The 22821-nt window shown below is 39.1% G+C and overlaps 1 long non-coding RNA gene across 1 annotated transcript; it reads right to left on the bottom strand.

The window, feature by feature from the left end:
- Nucleotides 1-243: 243 nt before the first annotated feature.
- On the bottom strand, nt 244-21898 carry LOC141963871 (uncharacterized). Its single transcript, XR_012634225.1, has 3 exons — nt 21838-21898; nt 10754-10839; nt 244-479 (listed from the first exon to the last, which is right to left on the bottom strand). It is a non-coding gene; the product is annotated as an uncharacterized LOC141963871 (long non-coding RNA).
- Between the last annotated feature and the right edge of the window lie 923 nt (nt 21899-22821).

Below are 22821 nucleotides of genomic sequence, written 5' to 3'. Positions count from 1 at the left end.
ACCCTACAACCTGGATGAGCTGGGCTCAGAGGTATGAGCAATTCTACCATTCAGAAACATGCAAGCAATCGCACGCATACATTCATGCCCTTGGCATGTCTTTTTACCATGAAAGATTCATCAAAGTCCAGAATCAAGGACATCTCCTATGTTCCTCCTGAGCAGACCCAAATACATTCCTCTTTGGGGCACTCTCATAAGGAAACGATGACTAGTTTAACACAGAAAGCACTTGCCCACAGCTTTGAGGGATGGTTCTAATTTCAGGTCAACCCACTTACCATATTTTCCATTTCCTCCCATTTAACCACACTCAAGTTTTGAAAGAAAAATATCACTCACCTCTCTTTTTAAAAAATTTCCACTATGGACTAGTTTCACTGCCCTCACTCAAACAAACTACTTGCTGACTTGAACAGGTATTTTTCTTGAGTAAGAAAGAATAAAGTCTTCAGTTTCTGCCTTCTTTGCAATGAATCCTGTGAAAATCAAAATAAATAATGTACACCAATTCACCTTAAGTGAGTCCAAAAACAGTCCCCCAGAGTGGTAGCTATCAGTTTGTCTCCAGCGAGACCTCTTTTGTAAACATGACAACGAATAATCATCAGTATCTTACTCCTCTCTAATGTGTGACAAACCCTTGATTGTAGCTACTACATTATGAACTGATTCAGAGAATTCTACATGGCTAAAGCCACGTTCTCCTCCGGACCTCAAAGACAGTATTAAAACCCTGCTTAGGAAAATCCCTCAGAAACATCTGCTGATGTTCGCCCTAACTAAGGAACGCTCTGTTCTAGAGAGAGAACATAGCTTCAGGCATCCTGCAAAAATTGATACACCACTGAAAAGGGAAATATTTCCACCTGAAAAGTCCACCTCTCATTAAGGTCTGAAAAACTATTCAGATTTCTCTTACCTTAGCCAGACCTCTAGGATCCTGCAAAGTTCATCCATCCTTAGTTAGTTCCTGACCACTGAGACTGACAGAACAATGCTAACACAGGATCACAAATTATGACTGTGTAACAGAAAAATGAACTAGAAACCACCCACTAAGGCACTGTACCATCAGCATCTATTACTGCACCACAAGCAGAGCTGTAACATTTTAATTTTGTATGTATAGCATTTATGGGCACCCTTTGGGGATAAACATAACTCTACATGCTTCTGCAGTCAGCTAGAAAGGATGTCTATGCAGGTACCCCAAGAAGGGAAAAACTGGGCAGATCCAGGTTTGCACCAAGCAATGAATGACTCAAACTCTTTACGTGTAGGTAACATGAATCAATTCTTACATCATAATTACCAGAAAATTAATGTAACTGCTTCTCAAGAGAATGACTGGAGAACACTGTTATCTTCTGCAGGTATGCAGACATGAGCTGAAGCTAAGTACATGTAAGAGGTGATGATACATATTAAGATAGCATATTTGGTTTAGACTTCTTTTGGAATATGTAGTGCCTTATTGATAGACAACATCTTACAACATTATCTATGTGGAAAGTAATGCCTGGCAATTTATCAATTCTTAATAAAGCTCTGTGTTTCTATTACTGTTGACATGGCTCTCGATTTTGATTCAGCTGATTTTTGTCTAGTGCTCAGCAGTGTGGCTCATCCATGTTTCCCCAGCTCCCTCAGGATTTGCAAATACAAATTCCTACCTGATGAGCCTGTTAAAAAATTAAGAACTGCATATACAGCACCGTCCTTGTCTGTCCCCAGACTGACCATGAAACTAACACCGGTTCAAGATGCTGGGAAGGCACACGTGTGTACTAAAAGCAGAGGTTCCTAGATGAACGTTGCATTATCCATAAGCAAGTTACACTATCCTAAAAACATACTGCCAAGGTGATACCACTACACTTAATTAAGCCCATATGTGCCATGCAGGGAAAGAATTTTCAGAGAATGGCATCTGTAAAGGCAAGTTTCTTCAGAACTTCACAGCCACATGGTGATGAAGCAAAAAACCTGTAGATTTAAAACACCTCTCTGACAAAACTTAAGCCTGTTTTGTACCTGTACAATAATTACTTGAGATGATTCCAAAGCATGACACCATTTCAAGCAGAGTTTAATTATGTCACACACCTCAATTGTCAAGAGCTGTTGTAAGCAATTCTGATACACAATAACACAATTCTCAGCTATATCCTTAGACAACAGTTCCCTTTTTGGGTAACTCTTACTGACATCATGTCAGGTACTCCATAAGCCACGTTCCTCAGCTGTGGGAGCTCAGCCGCTTTCCACCGATTTAGTTAACTGTGGGGATCGGGTCTCATGTGATTTTGAGTCCACAAGAGTGTTCTGAAAAAGGATATTTAAACTATTTACAATTCTTGTTGCAGCTTAAATCCTGTATAGTATTTTTGATGAAGCTTTATGACTCAAAAAATCCACAGTCTAAATAAAGGACTGCTAAAAAACCTCTGATTTGCCACAAAAATCGATCTTCCATTGCCCAATTCCATTCCTAATGAGAGACAATTCAGAAACCTACAGGAACATGCTTTATTGATTCATTCACAAGTCGCTAAAGCCTGCTGCCTATGTTCCCTCCAATAAGACTAACCACATAATGCTCCTCCTGTACTGAATTGCAGGAAAGATGATGACCCCAGATCTGTTCTGCTGGAAGTCCAGTGAGACTAAACATACCCAATAAATGTAAACACAGTAGCCACAAAGTTAATGATAAATGTGTGTAGGAGACAAAGAGACTTACATTTCCTCTTTATTATCCCTTCAGTTGAGCCACTGCCTTCTCTGTCATTTATTTACCCAGGACAGTTGGGCCCAGATGCATACCTGTTTTTTCATGGAGGTACTTGTTTTTCTCGATTTTGCAGATGGATTAAATAAGCCAGGAGGAGGCCAAGCTACATGTGTGAGGTCACACAGTGAACTGTAATCTACACTGCAGCAGATGCCTGAATCCATTCAGGTTCAAGACCTAATTTGGCATAAACCTGGTGTGTAGCTGTACTGCACTGTATATTTCATAAACATATCTTTCAATAATGTCCTGTGCTTCTTATGAAAGCAGTAACAAGCAGTAAGAACAACAGAGCCTATACTGGGCAAGCTTTCCTATTAAATTCCACTAATGGATCTCAGCTGTGACCTGTAGTAATTTTGGTAACTTAATAAGGCCAACTGCCCCATAAGAATCTGTGATGATGTACTGTCTACCTGCAAGATACAAAGAAGTATGAGGGAGCAACTAGATACCAATATCATCTTGCAGTCGGAACAAAAGTGAATTTAAACAGATGTAAGAAAATGCAGGAAGAGAAAACACATTTCAAGAATAAGAAAATCTGCTTCATATAATCCTACAGGTATTTTCACGTATCACCATTTCAACAATCATTTCCAACTCAAAATGTTACACCTGCTTGTCCTGCTTAAGGGAATATGCTGCACTCTGATTTAGTATCAGGCTTTACAGTAACTACAGTAACTACAATTATTCCCATAGAAATACCTTGAAGTATGGTGTTTTCTCAGATTCACCCGGTTCTGACGGAAACTCCGTATTCTGTCTTCTACCTTATGACACAGTAGGGTCTAGAAAGCCCAGTTCTCTTAAATCATTCTAATACTTGTCTGCCTTTACATATGTTTTTGGTAAGTGTGCACAGACCCAGTCAAGCATAACACTCTCTACTACAAAACTCATCTGTTCACTTGTATTATGATTTCAGTCCCTTAGTGGCTTTAGTACGCCACTATGCAGAGAACAGCTTCAGAAAGCAGACTCTGCTCTCAGGTAGCTGTTACTTGGATAAATAACATAACAAGCAATTTACTGGTGCATAGATGAATTAAAAGATTTTTAAAATGCTCTTTAATATTTCCCTTAATTCTAAAATCAGCCAAAACCCCAGCATAAAAATCACTTTTCCTTTAGAATTGTCTCTCAGCAGGGTAGTGCGCACTGCCAAGTTATCGCTTTGTGCCATGCCGTATGTTCAAAGCCATCAGTATTCAATGTGCTAAGAAGTGACACTAAATCCCACAATCAGAAATAAAAATGAAAGTTTCAAAAAGATTTCAGAATTTAGATGAATATAAATAGCTGCTTTGAAGATGGAAAGCATTTTACAGATTTACATTTTAGTCTGTTTTGAATGGATAAATAGACAAAAACACGTTTTGTAAAGGAACAATAACATTTCCCGTTTAACACTCTTCACAGTTAGATCGTAAGAAATACTAGGAGCCACAGAAAGAATTATTTATATTCACTGTACAAAAAGCTCATGTTTCACTTCTGCTTATTACCTGAGCTCCTGAAAAGCATCTCATTTTGTAACCTTAACAACTATTAATGTAAGCCACAAGCTCTCTGCAAATGTACATTCCCACCATCATTCACACTACCATCTTTCTCACCCAACTACAAGGAACCAAAACAATCAGGGCATTATTATTGTTCAGTCAAGAGATTCAGTAGGTTTGTCAAAGGTTTTCTTTTCTTCTGAAAGACACATCTAATGTTGCCAAAGCATTCATACACATTTAGAATTAAAAATGTCGAGAGCTCTGAAAGGAAAATTAATTGGAAAGATTCAGTCTCTAACATTGCTTCCTGTCACTTCACTCCTAACGAGTGAAGTGTTTTTATAGTTTCTGTGTTCTCCTTTAGTGCTGTGTAATTTGATTTCCAAATCCCCCAAGAGCTCTGTGACAAACCTCCAGGGTGTATCCAAGATGTAAAGGTCAGAGCTGAAGATGAGGATGGGGTGTGCAGAAGACAAGTCTCGGAATCTCTTGCTTCAAATCCGTCACTGACACAGAAACCAGGGATAATAAAGGACAATGGATAGTCTCTTAAAGGAAAAATCAACCCTGGTGAGAACTTCCTAAGGAAAAATCAACCTTGGTGGGAAGCTCATAAAGATCCTAGAGTAACCGCCAGCAGAATCCAAGTGACATTCCTTAAACCAACAGAAGATGACAGCTTTCACAGAGATCTTCTGCAAGGAAATCAAACAGGCTTCCAAATTTCCTGAACAAAAAATCTTACACTGGGAAGATCAAACAAAGTGGCTTGTGCACTTGGCTCATGTACAACACTTGGTATATATGGAAATCCTCCTGGACTCCTCCCTACCCCATCCTCCAAAGACATCTTTCCTCAGCCACCTTTTTCACTGACCTCACACCAGCCTCCAAATTCCTGACAAGACACTGTTATTTTGGTCTAGATATTATAGACCTTCCCTGTGCTGGCTGGTTCCATTACTGTTAAAGAAATGTCAGCCAATCTTTATCTTACGGTTCCCTAACAACTTTATTTTTTATTGGTTAATTAACATAAACACTTCTTAAGAACAACTGTACTACTAGTTAGTGGAATAGGTATTCTAACTAGTAAAAAATCTATAAAGAGAAAAACCAGTATCCTGCCAGATATATGTAGGGGGTGTACCTTCCAACATCATAAATTCCCTTTTGGGGACCTGAAAGAATTCTCTGCTGCTTTTGCATGATGTGCTTCAGTTTTACCTTATTTGTTATTCTGTATTTAATCAAGTTCTTCCATAGTATCTTCCATGATCACCATTATGCTAATCTCTTCACTAGACATGCAAATATATAAACATTTGTGTGCCAAATTATTAAGGTTCTGCTTATAATGTTATGCCCTTATTTACTATCTATATTTTATGTCTTATGGATTTCTAAATATTTAAATTTATATCAGTGCTGTCACATATCTGCAAGCAGAGACAGTTTTATGAGCACTAAAAAAGCTGCAACACACAGCCACTAAATACTAATGACATAAATGTTATCCACTAATGGTCTCAATTTTTATTACAATGCAAAACTTCAATATATTGCAATTACCATTGCTCTCAGACTGAACCATACACACTGTATAACGCCAACTTCCATCCCTATAGCATAAGATGGCATTATTTGTTGTATATAGTTCAGCCCTGTACTGCAGATGTTGACTGAATGCTCAAGTCAGCAGCTGTAGCTAAAATTCACTCTATTTACAGTGTCTTACTCTTAACTAATACCCTAAATTGTCAGATATGCCAATGCATTAGACATTTTTCAAACCCTACTGCACTAATAGCATGTAAGTGCAGCACATGTCTTCTTGTACCTGTCAACAGCCCAGTAACTTTGCAAAGGTAAAGTATGTCAAAAAAGGAAGTTATCTTCTTACGCTTCCACGTTAAAAAAATCTTTAGTGAGCGATTTTTCTAAAATATTGCAATACGAAAGTACTCAACAGAACTTACTCACTTGGAACAGAGTTTCTATTTTACCTTTTAAATGTTAAATTCTTCTAATTCATAATTAGAACCATGTCTCTTTTTATTTCAGCTAGCAAAGAGACAAAAGCTTGCTCTTAGGGCTTTGAGACAATGGAAACCTCAATGTTGTCCATAAAACTGGACAAAAAAAAGCATATGGCAAAAATCCCTCATACATGAATTGGAGAGCAGTAGGGTTAATTTCATTTCACCTATGCATTTTACTTGACAGAAACTTTCACCAAAAAAAGAGAGCTAAGTTCAGCTCTCAGACTTTCTCATGCTTGTTTATCTCACATAAAATAAGCCCAGTTATATTCCCTTCCATTGACTTCAAACTCCAGAAAGCTGGAAGTTTTGTTTGAAACAGGAGACATTTTTCCTATTTCCATGCAGCTGTATAGTCATTTACATAAGGAAAACACTGGAGACAAACTAGGTGTCAGACTTGGTAGCATTTTACATGCATTTTCTGACACAAGGCAGACAACAGAAACGTGCACACAAAATATTTTCCTTCAAGGGCTGGCTAGTGAGAACTGCAAAAACTAGAAGACATTAGTGTAATTATTACAGAGTTACCAAATACTTCTTGTCCTTACTTAACCTGAAAGCAGTATTTTCTTTAAACATTCTTACTCAGCTTCCATAAATCTAAACATACATGACTGACTATGGAAGAATGAATGAAGTAAAACATATAGAAAGTAACACCAAAAGCTTACAACTGGGAATACTGATACGGTATTGCCTTTCTTCATCTTCCTTTCTCTGCCAGTAATCTTGAACATGACAAGTGCTTTCTAAGGTAATCTGAACCCATTTCTGTGTTCTAATATTTTGACTAAGTAGGTTTTATCAAGGATCCCAGTTAACTGTGTCTGTTCTACAATTAAAACAATAAAATAGTCCAACTGAAAATTATATAGCAGTTTAATTTCAGAAAACAGGATTTCTAAAAAGAACAATTTCTTTACTTTAAATATTTGTAAGAAAATACAGCTTTTCTGAATAAGTATTCTATCTAATTTTCTCAACCAGAATGTAAAATAATAGCTCATTTTTGCAATTCAAAATGTTGGGGTTTTTTCCTTTTTAATCCTCTCTACACATCTTAAAACTTGAAACAAACCAGACTGATTTCACTAACACAGAAATGAAGTATTTGAGTACATGAAAAGCATTTAATTTTTTAATGAATTCCCTGTTTTTCCTGAAGAAACTGTTGGGTAACTATAACCCTTTCTGGGGAGTATTTTTGAATTCTGAAATGCCATCTTTGACAACCCGCATCGTTCACTGAAATTCTTTCTCCCTGCTTAACAATCACACTGTAACAAAAAAGGAAATGAGCTCTTTTAAATAAGACCTTGGACAAAATCTGAAGCATATCAACTTGAAAGAAAATGTCAACTTTGTTTAAGATTGTAAGTGTAATGCCTCCAATGGAAGAGTAGGAATAGGTCACAGGTCTGCTAACACCAAGCCAACAAGTGCCTGACCTTTTTTTTTTTTTTTTTTTTTTTTTGTGGGTTGTTTTCTTTCTTTTATCCCCACTGACTTGGGGTTCACAAGTTTGCCTCTATGAAACAACTTTGGTGAAGTCCCTAATTTAGGAAAGCAGCTGCCCTAGAAATGTTGTAATGTCAGAGAGACATCTGCAGAGGCCAAGTCAGAGGGTGTCTACATGAGAGTTCTCCCCAGCTCCTAATCCAGGTGTCTTAGATACACGAGTTAGATGGTCTGAATCCAGCCCAGAATCTAAACTGTCCTCCCCTAAAAATCCTAAGTGAATCATTTCTGTGAGTAAGAATTTCCATTTCAGCCTAAAACGTGTATGTTCACTAGGGGCACTGAAAGAGAACACAGGTAACAGCGCAGCTGCCACCCAGAATCAGAATTACAAAGGTCTCCACAGATATTACGTGCATCCATGTAGCACGGTGTCTGGTGGGTTTCTGAACTCACAGACTTGGCTGCTGTCTCTGGACACCGTTCCCACCCTCTTGGCTCAAGTCTCTTCTACAGTAAAAATAATGAGCTCTTGTGGAGCATCCCTCTACCTGGTTACACACAGTGAAACCATGCTCCTTCACTGAAACAATATAAAATCCATGGAAAACAAGAGCCTTTCTGTACACTTCAACAGGTGGTTGATCAAACCCTAAACTATAAGCCTCTTGACTCCATTGCTTGCTTCGAATATTTGGCTATAGATAGCTTTGTTTTCACAGGTAAAGACACTACTTAAAAAGCATTCTAGGAAGGATGGTTGGCTGTATTTGCATTCCCTCCAAAGGGAATGGGGTGGAATATTTACACCTAAGGCAATGGTTTTTTAAGGGTGTTCTTCTTATAAAAATACAACGAAACAGCTATAATATCGGTGAGGTTTGGACTTTTGTCTTGTAACCCTGCAGATGAATAGCTTCAACCTTTAAAAGAAATTGCAGTATGAATGTCTATTTTATTCCAGAGTTGTTTCTGAGCAGACTATTAGTAGAATACTGATAAATGCTACAATAGCTATATTTTCCACCCCTTCTGCTTTTATGCCATTGCCAATACCTATCCTTCCCCTGGTGCTGTCAGCTGATGGCCTGTCTCATAACTCTCAGGGTAATAGCATTAGAAGAAAAAGAAATTAAGTTCAAATAAAACTGCCAGGTAAAATTCAACATTACAAGACTATGGACAGAACTGTTTTTTGAAGCAGACACATATATGCAGAGTTATACCACTAATGACCTACAAAGAACTCACATATTAAAATTTAATTACTATTATTATTAAAGAGAAGGGAAAAGATACTAAAGCTATTTTTCTTTTTCTAGTAGCTCTGCGATTTTTAATGTCAAGTAATAACTAACTTCATCTTCTCTACACGCTTCCTGATGTCCATGTTTGTAGCACCATACATTGCACCATGTTTGCATAAAATCAACAGGTGTTATGAAATCTTTGTAAAATGTGTGTGTGGCTAGTAGGACATTTAACCAGGCCTTTGCAAATCTCACTAGGCATTCTCAGGCACACAGTTGCACTTGTACAATTCCCTTCTCTGTGTTTGCTCTTGTGAAGTAAATCTAAAAAGATAAGGAACTGCAACTGTTGGTACTGTGAGTTAAAATAAAAATCAGTGAGATTACGGAGAAGAACATGCAATATAAAGACTACACAATAATTACAAAGAAATCCAAAAAGCCAGTAAGAATAGCCAAGTACTTGATTATGATACCAACAGCTTTAAATGATTAGTATAGAATTGTTTAGGTGGCTTTGTGAAGCAAATGAGTGAAGTTGTTTGACATGTAACGGAGACATTATCCATGCTGTAACTTATGTCATGTATCTTGGAACTGCAGTCAAATGCTTCATTTGGATTGCAGCAACTGTTATTGCCATCAGAAACAGCCAGCTCCTTAACTGGCTGTTTCAAGGAAGCCAAATAATGAAGTGCCAGAGAACAAATACATTTTTTGTTCCCCAAAGCAATGTCTTCAGTGAGTTAGAGGAAGCAGCTATGTTCCAGAGAAGCTTGTAAGTCTGTAACTGATGTTTCATTTGCTTTGAAAATTCGCATTTTCTATAGCTCCCAGACAATTAGGGTTGGAGCAAAAAAAGCACATGTAAAAGACACTAAGAGGAACAACAATCTTTTTTCTCATAAATACCTAAATAAATTTGGGAAAGATTAGAAACATTTAGATGTTTGTCCAGTCTTAACACAATTCAATCCAGCAACATGCTCGAGCATGTCCACAGTTAAAAGTAACAGTTTTACTGAATAATAAATATTTACCTTTTAAGATCATGGTGGTAAGTACTGTTGAAACATGCACACATGCATCTTAGGAATAGCTAACATTTGTTCACGGGTGGAAAGCTGTCTTGGTGAAGACAAACAATCTTACAAAAATGCTGTAATAAAACTAACAAAAAAACTTTGAATGTAGTATGTGTGAAGCAGGGTAGTCAAGGAAAATAAGAAAGCATGTGGCATCTTAGCTTTCAGGAAAGCTGAGTCAGCTGTGGCTCTCTTAGCTGGAAGCCCAGACAACAACAGACATCAGAGGAAATCCTGCATGCCTGCACACCAAAAGAAATCTGACTAGTGGGAATTTCAGTGCACAAACAACAAAGAAATAGACCCTATAACTGTATTAAAATGCTATTATGGGACTGAAAAAAAATTAGTAATGCAAATGGCTGAATGCCAGTGAATGCAAAAAGTAGACATGGTGAAGCAGGTAATCTAAGTGTATCTGGGAAGGCAGGCAAAACCAACAAATGGTACATAAAGCTGATGGAAATGGGGGGAGGACTGGCAGTTAAGATGAAGAGGAAACAGAAAGAAGTGGGAACATTTATCGGGAGACACATGATTTGTAAACATATCTCAACATTTATAAAAGGCGAGGACTTCTCAACTATTTTCTTTGTGTACTTACCCATAGTTTTAGAGACCGACAGTTTTGGAGATTACATCATATGCATATTAGTCTTCCAACGTACTCAAACCTTTTTTTGACTTTTCCTGAATAAGAAGAGGTATGTTTATGTAATTTAGTCTGATTCACTGTAATTTACAATCTTTGTCATCATATCAAATTCCTTAAAGATATGTTTCCCATAGCACAACTATTTCAATGAACAGAGATTAAACAAACACATTTTGTAACTGTAATGGGTCACCCAGAAATTGTATTTTAAATGATTAGAAATTTTCAGTTTCTCTTACAGAAGTCAGAGACACAGCACTTTTCACATCCCATTGATACCTCACATTGATATCTGTTCAAAGAAAACTCAAAAACATTTGATTCTGCTAAGTTAGGCTGACAGACTTCGCAAGCTAAAATAAAACAAGCATTTGTGGCATTAAGCTCAACTCTGTTGAAACCTGCTCTCCTTTACTTCTTCCCTGCCCGCTATGTGGAAGCGTAGTTGTATTCCTGTGTACGTGAGTGGGATGCAGAAATGGAACATGGCTAGAAAATGGCACTGAACGAGAATACTGCTTCCCCTCAAGTTTTCTCACCAAAATTACCCCCTCCTACACTCCTCCAACCGCCCCTTCTCCTTTACGGTGGCTAAATCCAGCAGCCATGCCCTCTCCAGAAAGAAGAGAGGTTATAAGGGTCTTGGAATATGTGGTGACTCAATCTCACAAAGTGTTCACATGTGTCTCTGCCACCAGATTATTCATGTGACCTCAGGAAAGTCTCTAGTTCACTCCCTTATCCCATCTTGCTCATATTCACGTTGCAGACATGGCATCTGATCTTCTCCTCTCCCCATCCCATGTTTAAAACTACAGGCAAAGAGAACAAGCCACCACTGAAACTCTGAACTGAGAGCCCACCAGCCAGCATCTGGTTACTTTTTATATTTGGTCTTTCCAATCTGAGTTCACAGTTAACAGTTTACCTGCTATAACTGGCCTTCACTCAGTATCTTTTTCACTTCCCTTCATATTTACCTTAAATCCCTGATATCTGAGATGTCTTAACTACGGGCATGATTTAGAATAGATTTAAAGACATCTGCACAATGAAAGTTAAGAGCTAGGGATTTCTTCAGAGTTGTGCGGTACGCTGTAAGAAGCCAAATTAAATGCAACAGTAAAGCAGAGCTGAACTTTCAGATGCATCCTCTCCACTTGCTATGTCTCTCCTAGCAGTAGAGGTGCTGCTTGAAAAAATAAAACTTAACTAGCTGATATAAACTAACTTTACATAAGCAGTTATGACCTAAACAAAGTTTGAACAGTACAGAGCCTCCGGGTACTCTTGCCCCAGCAAGACGTTTTGAGTTTAAATTTAGATTTTTATTGCCCTTGGAATGCTGAGATAAACTTTCAGTCCCACTGGTGCAACTCCAGGAAGAGACTATATTAAATTTTGCTGTTCGTGAAGGAATGTGTCTTCCTTCTATTCATTACCGGGCATGCAAGCCACGTAATAAAGCTGAGCTGTTTTTATTCTTATACAATGTACACCTTATTATGGCTAGCAGAATTCTGCAAGAGCAGTTCCTATTAGCAGGTGGTATCACGCCAAGAGCTGAGAATTACATCGGGGTCTGTGGGGTTGAAAACACAGACCTGACACACACCAGGGCCTACCAGCAAATGACACAGATTTTGTTCTTTAATTCTGTAGCCTGGGATAAATATCTCCAATTTTCCTGTTTCCAAAGAAGAACATTTAGAAGTAACTCAAACACAAACAAATCAGCTTACTGAGACGGCATTATGAAAACACAACAGCAAACTTAAACACCTCAGTTTTGAAAAGCCAAACCAAGAATTTGCTTATTTGACAAGGAAAAAGTCTCGAATACCCTAATACTAGTAACATGCATTAGTCTTAGGTGCCTAACATTTTACTAGCAAAAAAAAAAAAAAAAGTAGGCATTGTTAGGCTCAAGTAGAAGTAACAACTCTGACTCAGGAACAACCCAAGATACTAATAACATTAAAAACCGTTGTTTTGTCTAAGGTTTCTTTGTCATTTCTTGAACTGAGTCTGTCACTGAGTCAAAACACTTTAGTTAACTGGAAATGGGAAAACTGCAACCCTTCTTTTACAAATCACAAGGAAAGATTCACCCATTGCATCACTTGTTTAAGTTGTGTAACTGCAAGAAGCATTCCTTATTCCAAATGTAACAATCCATAATGCTGCACAGGCCGTAGGCAGAACTTTTAAGGTAACAGCTGTATTACGCAATGAAGCAGATTCTTACATGAGAACTGACGTAAATCATCATTTTCTTCAGTAAAAAACCCCTCAAAGTTAGGCAGATTCCAAAATCTAGTCTTTGGGGCAAAATAATGATAATCATCCCTATGACAAAAAAAGAAAACCCATTGTGTAGCTCTTGATCCAACTTGCCATTATCTTATTGATGTTCTCTCATCAAAATCTCATTCAGTTCTGGTTTTATTTAAAACAAAAGGTCGTAAGCCTTCAAGGCATGGTGCCCATGACACAAGTTGTAGGTCCACACTGGTGGCAGACACAGTTCCCATTTTGGGGAAAATGGACAGGTTATCCAGATCTTCACACTGGTAACAGCAGCTGCTGCTGGTATGAAGTGCAGCATTAACTGCACACAGTAGAGCATGCAACACTTCATCGATACAGTTCTTCATTGCGTTATTTGCTTTTCAAGGTGGTATGGGAGGGAATCCCTATGGTTTTAATCACATTTATCATAGGGCAAGAGAATTTGTGATCTAACCTCTAACACAGTAAGTTTAAAGGAGAATCTGTTGTTTTGACTGATCATTTTTGAGATTTCTATTTTTTGAGTTTTAGTGGGGTTTTTTAGAGAGGAAGGTTGAAGAAAAAGCCGAGAGGTTGTTTGTTTATTTTTTAAACACTGTCTCAGCAATAAGTCAAACTGACAGTGCTTCTTTGACACCCTTTACTCAGAGAAAATTTGTGATTATTTTCCTCTTTCTGCATGCAATATAAACCAAATTTGCTTAACATTCCCTTCCTCTTCGGTTCCTAACCTATTCAGCTAGAATTGACTGAGATAAGCTGCTCTTTTGTTAGTTTGGGGGGCTTCCTCCATCTTCTGGCTTCAATTTTAGATCTTCCCAAAGTTGTTTTTTTCCAGAATAGCCTACGATTTGCAGTTCTAGCCCTGGTCCTTCCTCCTCTTCTACAGTATTTTGAAGTTTAATTTTGTACTTTTCATAAGGCTTTTGATTTTATTATGTTTTTTGTAACTCCTACTGCTGTCTTTATGCTTTTATAGATATTGATAACACTATGAATTACATTATACTGTTCAGAAATAAAGCTCGCTATAATTGAAACTCACTGCCATTTTCTTCCAGTTTTTTCAAGGGGTTGAGACTCCCTATGAATTTATTCTAAAAATCTACTTTAATCTTCCTTGCTGGACTGATGTTTCCTTTCAGAAAAGGAGGACACTGTTCCAGCCAGAAGAAATGACATAGCATGAAGGAAAAGAGGAAAAGAAGTCCTGAGTCATGAAAGCAAAGAAGAAATACAAGTGATACACAAACTGGAAGGGACAGAAAAGTAGGATGAAGCTCTAATTGAAAGGAAACTGAGGACTGAGTCTACGTAAGAACTAGGTAGATCAAGAGGGAGAACTTGACCAAGGGAGAGCTGAACTAGAAGATACCTCTGACCTTTTAGCTCTATTCATTACCTACCCTCTGTCTTCTGTTCCCAGTGAGAGCTGGGAGCCCTTCTGACAAACCTTCTCCGGTCACAATCAATGCTGAAACTTGACATCAAAGCCTCTGGGACAGGAGCTGCCCTCAAAAGGTCACACAAGCACTACCAGGGTATAGTGATGGAGTTGCACTGTGCTTCCAAGGGTGGGATGAACACATGGGCTCCAAGGAACATAAGTTAAGTCGGTCTTGTTCCCACATCACCGAGAAAAGGAAAGATCTGTACCTAAAGTTTGCAAGTTGACATATTCTGTGAATAGGTGCTTCCCTTCTTTCCTGATACTCTGAAAATCTGATTGCTGTGGAGGCAGAAAAACACTGCTAAGAGCTAAGCACACCACAGCTGTCTCGGTAATCAGAATGCCTAATGCAGCCATCAATAACTAACCACCGTCCAGGATCACAGACCACAGCCTGCTTGCTTCACCTGTGTGCAACCTGGCTGACTCCCTGCAGACCTTTTTGTCAATTAGAGAAGCGCTTTTTTTTTTTTTTTCCCCCTCAGTAACTGGGTTCATTAACCTCCTTTCTACACCTATACACCATTTTGGAAAACCCATGTTTACAGTAACTGAATGCACTGTGCGCTCATCAAAAGGAGTGTTACAGTGTTAAATCAGAGCCCAGCCATAGAATACACTACTTAATCTACCATTTTTAGCCATTCTGTAGTGTGAGGTTAACAGCATTTAAAACACAGCAGTACCAACTAAAAAAGTTGAAAATGGCACTATTTTCTGCATTATTCCCATGGAATGCACAATTCCATAAAAAAAAAAAAAAACCACCCACAACTATGATCTTTTAATATTCATGCTTCTGAACGGGATGCTAAAATGTAAATCTCTTTGAGCATCACAGCTATACTTTAAAGACCAGTCCAGCAATAAAAAAACCTTCCTATGGATAATTGATACATTTTCTAGTAGTTGGGTAAAAAAAAAAAAAAAAAAAAAAAAAAGAGAATACCCTAAGGTATGACAAGTTTTGTGGTATAGGTGATATATGATCGTAATTGACATCCTAACAATAGGAGACTGTAAAGATACCCTAAAATTATTTTCTTTTCTATTTGTTCCCTACCTGCTCTTCCTCCTCCGTTTCTTCAGTGAGCTAGATTTGCCAGCAAGGCAATTTAATCTTCCGGGGATAAAGAAAGTCTTCCTTGTCTAAGAAAAATAAAAACTTCTACTGGTCAAGGACAGAAAGCCCAAGAGGAGGAATTATCTACTGACAGTGAGCTATGTTTTTTTATCTCTAGGAATGGAAGCAGCAGTATTCTGGAAGAAATAACATTGATTTAGCTAGAATGTAAGAAAGACATCTTCTATTTGATGTATGTTGCTTTCTGGACAAGGGTAGGACAATAGCTCGTATTCCCTGAACAAAATACTTCCTACTGTGTTTTCACTACCATTTAGTGACAAGTATTTTATTCCCTTGTAACATTAAACTCTGAACCATGAGAAACTTCATGCTCAGTCATGAACCTGGATAGGTGTTTATTTAAGGAACAACCAATAGGGTAATTATTCTGGGCTCCTACACGGTAACTGGGAGAAAGAAGAGTCGTGCTCCTATCCTGTAGAGATGATAAAGTAAGCAATGCCAGCCAAAGAAACAGGTACAGTTTATCTCCTTGGAAAAACAGGCACAGAAACCAAACCTCAACTACTGCATAAATTTACAATTCAGAGCAACTTTTTTCATAGCAGTATGCCAAGCAGAGTCAATAAAGTAATGTTTAATAAAGTAACTTATTAAACAAAGAAACAAGCTTGCTAACTTGGACTTAACTGTAAATACAGAACACACCTCCACATCTGTCTTCTTTTCTTTACAAACACACATTTGCCATCTTGTCAAGATCCACCTTAAAAGTAGCTGAGTGTTGCCTGTGATTCCTTCTAAAAGAATGTTCCAATTTTTAAAAGGCCACTTTTATCTAATGGTCTAAATATAAAACAACCCTCTTACTTCTATTATCTAGCCTGCAGGTATACATGGCTGGTAAAACTTATGCTTAAGTGCTTTAAGAACATCAAGCATCCTGTTGCTTTCAACTGGATGAACATATTTTTCACATCAAGCACATTCTTAAGTGTTTTGCAAAACTGTAGGCTTCTCAACAAAATAACTATATATATCGGTATCTATCATTTCCTGAGGAACCAATGAGAGATGTGGGTAGCCAACACTTCAGCCAGAATTAACATATTACTGGTTTCCAGCAGAGATCCTAATACTGTCTATCAACAGGGTTCTTCTAAACAAGAAAAAAAAATTAAGTTCAAAAAGGAAAAACACAGCATGAACAACCTATAAAGGTAGTGGAGAAAACTGGAAAGGGCTACCAAAGGAAAGAATTATTTTAAATTAATCTCAGAGATGACAGAAAGTAGATACACAAAGAGGCAGGCACAAACAGAGTTAACACAGCAGAGAGGGTCTCCACTGGATTGGGAAGGCTGAAGTATTGGGCTTTATGAGAAGAAAGCCAGTCAAAAATGAAAAGCTGCACCACTTGTAGAGGAAGTTTGGCAGATCAGCAACTGCATCAGAAGGAATGTACAAAAAAATGTCTCAAGATATAAAGGACTGTACTTCTACAGTACATTACCAATGTTGCAGGCAAAGATGTAAACTGTCACGGCAAAGGGTTTAAAATTCTCCTACAAGTGGTCGTGTGTGGCCAGACCTCACCTTGCTTGCTTGCTCTAAAGTGCTTAATGCTTCCTACCGTGTAACAGTCCCTTCAAGCCTGCAAAAATGCTTTATGGCTGCACAGATACAGCAAGCAGTATCTTGCATTCTTCCTCTGACCCTAAGAATAGACACAGGGTTAGCCTGCAACCTGGCCATGGTGTAACAGGAGGGCAATCCCCATGAACTGCAGAGGTAAAAGGCTGAGTCAGACAGGAGCTCACTCAGCTGCACTATGTACAATAGCCTTTGTGCAGAAGTATTCATTAGACTTAGTGTAGATACAGTAAGACAGAAACACAGTGTGGTATGGTATGTTGTCACCATTAAGGTGTGACAGATATATTCAGAAAATATAAAATATAGTCACACAACTTCAAATTAAGAGGATACATGTGAAGTCAACCTGAATAAAGAGCCCTCCTTTCTTTGGAACATACTAACATTAATAGCACTAACCAGACCAGCTCCTAATCAATTTAGAAACAACATCCCAACATTGCATTTACAACATTTTCCAGCTTTGCTCAAAACATATTACAATAAGGGGAACATTAAAAACATGCTTAAACACTAAACTAAAATTATCATTCTGCAGTTGATCTGTGGTTATACAGGACTAATTTATCTTCCCAGCTGCTGAAGCATAACCAAAGGGATTTGGCTGCATATTACCACTGTTACTAATATAAAACAGTCATGACCAAACCTGTGGGTATTGACTAGTTGGCCTAGAGAACCTGAGCATCAGTTTGCCTGGTTTCAGAGGAGCTAATACTACCTTACACTATGACCAATTCAGCCATAAAAAGACATAAAATTGCATCAGAAAGAAAAACTGTGTTTCTGTCCTTGATACCGTGTTCTCTGCATTTCCATAAGCACTTCACTTGTTTTGTCTTAAAACATCTCCAGACCAATTCAACTATTTCCTTTCCCACACAGGATGAGTATTCAAGTCTTCTAAAAGATTGCTGGTAGACAGAGGGGAGCAGCCCCCTATAAAATCATCTACCATTTCAAGAGAAAATAATAATGGATGTTATTCAAATAAATACCTTACTGGATAAGATATTTCAATGCTTTTGACTGTTCTTCTTCTGCATCTTTAATAAAATATTAGAAACATTTAAAGCAAGAAAAGTTTGTCAGAGGACTAGAACAGGTTATGTACCCAAAGCCCTAGACTGATGGAACTTAACGTGATCATCACCAGATAACACCGGACAGCTTTGACCCTGCAACATTCAGTCATTTTCAAAAAACTAATCTAGACATCTTAATTTTTGGACAACAGCATCATTCTACCATGTGTTTGCCACAAACTATTAAATGTCTCTACAGTTATCCAGAAGTTTGATATGATCTTGAAAACATGGCCAAAGGAATTCAGTTCTGTTACATAAGGCCACAAGACAAAATAAAACAGAAGAAATATGGAAGCATTTCTTACAAAGTGCTAGTCATCCAAATAATCCTTGTCTCATGCAAGCGTATCTACTGCATGCAACAACTGAGGCAATAGGACCGGGACATATTTCTGTAACAACTCTCTTTCCTGGCTTCTGTCATAAGATACCACAGGCAAACTAAGTCACGAGAATTTGCACTGAAACACAGCTATGCAAATTTACGTCAGCAGAAAAATCTCATTTAACAACCCACTGGAATTTAAAACTGTTCTTGAAAACTGAGCCCTGGCACCTCTACTTTAATAATGAAATATCCTGCTCTTCCTGTTACAGAGAGAAACTGATTTTTCTCTCAACATATGTGTTCCAAAGTCCTTTCTAGTCTATGAAGTCTTTTCACTATGTGTATCAGGAAAATAAATATGACTTTCACAGATTAAAATGTTATGTTAAACACTAGTGTTTTAAGACTCACTGATTGCCTAGCTCAGCCAAGGCAAATAATTTAATTCTGAGTTTGGTCAATACTGTGCCATTTTTCATGTACACAATAAGAAAAATACAAAGCTGGTAAGTTTATGTATATTAATAGTGGTCACTTACTAGCAGGGCTCTCAGCTTAATCAAACTGCAAGAGGGACCTGGTGATATTGCTGAAAACTGAGTGAAGATCTCTGCCCAATACATCACTGCAAGAGGTTGACCACATGACAAACTGCATGGCTACCTGGATTAGTATTTCTGTTATGCATGTAATAACTGCTGAGCCTCATCTCACTATTCTGGATAGAACTGGTCCTGTCATTTCAAGAGAGGCGTTTCAAAACTAGGGGCTGCAGTCCTCTGGGTTCTAAGAACAATCAAGCCTTTGGAAAGGCTCTTCAAAGACTAAAATAGTGAGATTAATCACTTGAAAGGAGATAACAAAGGAACAATAAAACCAGATTAAAAAGAGAGACATCAGAAGCTTCTCTTTCCACACACCTCAACCAAAGAATCATAGCGAAATTCAGCTCTGTTGACAGACCTGAAATACAAAACCAGATACAGAAAATGATAAAAACGTTCCAAAGGGAGTTGTAGATCCACGTAAATCAATAACCTTAAAACCAGACTTAACATATGCCCCAGAACTTGGGGAGAATCAAAGTAGGAAGGAGAACTGACCCATGAAATTTCAAGTCCCGTAGACCAGATTTTAACAATTATGAAATCAGGAATAATATCACATGCATGGGAAAGAACAAAATGCTTCTCCATTCTTTCAGTGGAAATGGTATTTATGAGGTCAGCAGATCAGGCAGCCTGACCAATACCCTGCAGTGTTTTACATTAAATTTTGAAGGAAAGAACTGTTGGCATGAGCAATATGACATTTTGGGGTTTTTTTGGTTTTTTTTTTGTTTGTTTGTTTGTTTTGGGTTGTTTTTTGGTTTGTTTGGGTTTTTTTAAAGACTTAGCACTTTTATTTGAAAACAGAGAGATAAATATAGAACTGTGACAGCAACACCAAAATAACTATCATGCAATTAGTGACATGGGATTTTTATTAACAGAAAAGGTTCAGGATCATGTTCATTTTCACTATTATATTTATCTTTTCAAAAGGGTTATTTACTACTGACAAAACTAGTAAACACTGTCAAGTATAGAAGCAGCTCAAGGAGGATGCCCCTGACTTAAATGACCCTGAAGTCTACAATATCAAAAGCACATTAAAATTTATTAGCATGAAGTGTAACAATGAAATAAGAATTTCCACTATAAACTGGATGACAATTAATTGCAAACAAAGCAAGAGTCCTCCTGTAATCCTCTAGTCCTTGAGTAAGTGTTGCATAGACAAAAAAATAAAAATAGCACTACTGCTGGATGTCTCTGGCAAGAAATTGACAACACTTCTGATTGAAAATGTAACTGAAGTTGATGCACTGGTATTTCTTCTAACATACTGGACACAACAAATTACTAATACAAATGACAATTATTCATATCTTCTGTTTTCATTTTGCTCAAACTCTTCCAATATCTCTTCTTCAGGTCTTCTTTCTTCTGATAGCTTAGCACCATTTCAGAGTCTCCCCCAACAACTCTCCAAAATACAGCATGGAGGCACAAAAAAGAAGGTATGAGGATAAGATCAAAACATATATGACTTGCTACACTGCAGTTGAATAAAAATTAAAAGGTCATCAATAACAAGAGTGCTGGTAGCAGCATTCTGAGAGGAAGACTCATGACACTGAACCCATTTTTGTTAGCGACCTAGGCACAAGAAGCAAGAGACCCTTGGGAATCTTTCTGCAAGTCTAGACACCTGTGCAATGCTAGAACCATTCTGCAATAGTTCCACAACTCCCTCCTGAAGGAAAATTCCCAAACACAGCTTTTCAGCATCCCATACACGTCCTGAGTTCTGAAAAGCAACTGTTTCATTTTAGGAATCTCATACTCTTAAGAAACTAAATGCAACTAGTGAAACGTAACATGGATCATTACCACGTCTCCCCACTAACACAGGTATAAAGCAAGGGCAAACAGCATCATCTTCTTCACTTGTCCAACAGAACGGTCAAAGTTGACATGGGGAGAGGAAGAAGGTGCAGAAGCGCACCTAATTCAGATATCCACAGCACAGGCATCAGAGCCTCAAGTCCACACTGGGTTTCCAGCAGGAGTGTTGACAGCAGAGAGGAGCAAAGCCCCAGGACACAGGGACTGATTACTGGTAGCCCTGCCCAAGCCCTCTTCTCCCACAGCAAGGTACACAGCTTGTTTCACTCTCCACAGAAACACAAGGCCTCTTTCTTTCCAGGCAAGCAACAAGAGAGGCCTTCTGGCAACTCTTAGCAGGCAGAGTATATGCTGTGCTTCCCTGACTGACCCTGCCTGGGAAGAAGCAAGAAAAGTAATTCTGCAAGCCCCCCCTCTTCCAGGATTTCTGCACTGCAGGGGTTCCCACAGAACCTTGGCCTCCCCCCTCTCCCCCTGCACATCCCACTGGAGGTGCTTCCAGAAAAAACACTCTGGTAACTCCCCTCCCAGACCACCCTTCCGTTTAAGTCGAAAGGACAGTCCCACAGGTCATCCTCAGGCACACAAGTTGCTTCGACTTGCTCTCCCAGTACTGCCCCCCCCCAGAAAAAAAAAACCCTCCTGGTGGCTGGCCCACACAGTCCCTCCCTGCTCCCCTTACCTGTTGCAGCCCTTCACCCTGCTCCAGCCCGAGCTCTCCAGCACTGCAGTCTCCATCTCCCCCTCCCAGCAAGGATCAGGGCAGCGAGGCGGGCAAGCGCTCCCTGCCAGGGGCGGCACTGCCGCTGCCGTCCAAGATTCTGCGGCTGAGCGAGCAGCTCCCTCTGACCCCGGCGAAAGGCGCAGCTCTGCCCTCCGCTCGGCAGCGGCTCAGCCTCCGAGCCGAGCCTGCCTCCGAGCCGAGCCTGCCGCCGCGCAGCCGCCGGCGGGGCTGGAGGGAGCCGGCTGTCTGGCCATGCACGAAGCTCTGCCTCTGCTGGCTCCTCGGGAACGGCCTCTTTCAGGCGAACTTATTGGGCTTCGAGCTGTACCTGAGGGGCAGAAGAGGGGAAATTATGTTTTGCAGCGTGAAGCGTGCATTAACTATTCCCAGAGTTAACTGCATTTGGCATTCTCTTCTTTTGGACCAAACTCGCTGTCTCCTGCTGGAGTTCTTAATTCTTTACATTCACAACGTCTGTGCAGAAGCGAGTTGGTTTGTTTCTCCCTTTCCACCCCCTCATCCCCACATGGCCTCCCTAAAAACCCAACAATTAAAAATGTAGAATTTTTTCCCCCTTTAATTCCCCTACATTGTGTAATTATATTCACATTAGAAATCAATCAACTCTGGTCATTACCATTAGTGATATGCTCATAAACCAAACACTAGTCATGCTAATGAACTGAATGAAACATAATTTCTTGTTGTGTAAACTGATGCTCAACGCTAATCAGCAATGAATTCAATCAGACATTATTTACATCAACTGAAAAACACATTAAAGCTGGGTAAAGGGCAGTAGCTGCTCACGTCTGGGGGAAGAACAGGCCCATGCCCGGGAGCAGGCTCAGCAGCAGGCTGCAGGGGCCGAGGACGAGGCCGCTGGAGGCCCGAGGGGACGCGGCCCCACCGCGAGGGATCCCTCGGTGGCGAGGAGCGAGG

The sequence above is a fragment of the Athene noctua genome, chromosome 9, assembly GCF_965140245.1.
Source record: "Athene noctua chromosome 9, bAthNoc1.hap1.1, whole genome shotgun sequence".
NCBI lineage: Eukaryota > Metazoa > Chordata > Aves > Strigiformes > Strigidae > Athene > Athene noctua.
The sequence above is the reverse complement of the archived record's forward strand: the minus strand, read 5'-3'. Positions and strand labels throughout refer to the sequence as shown.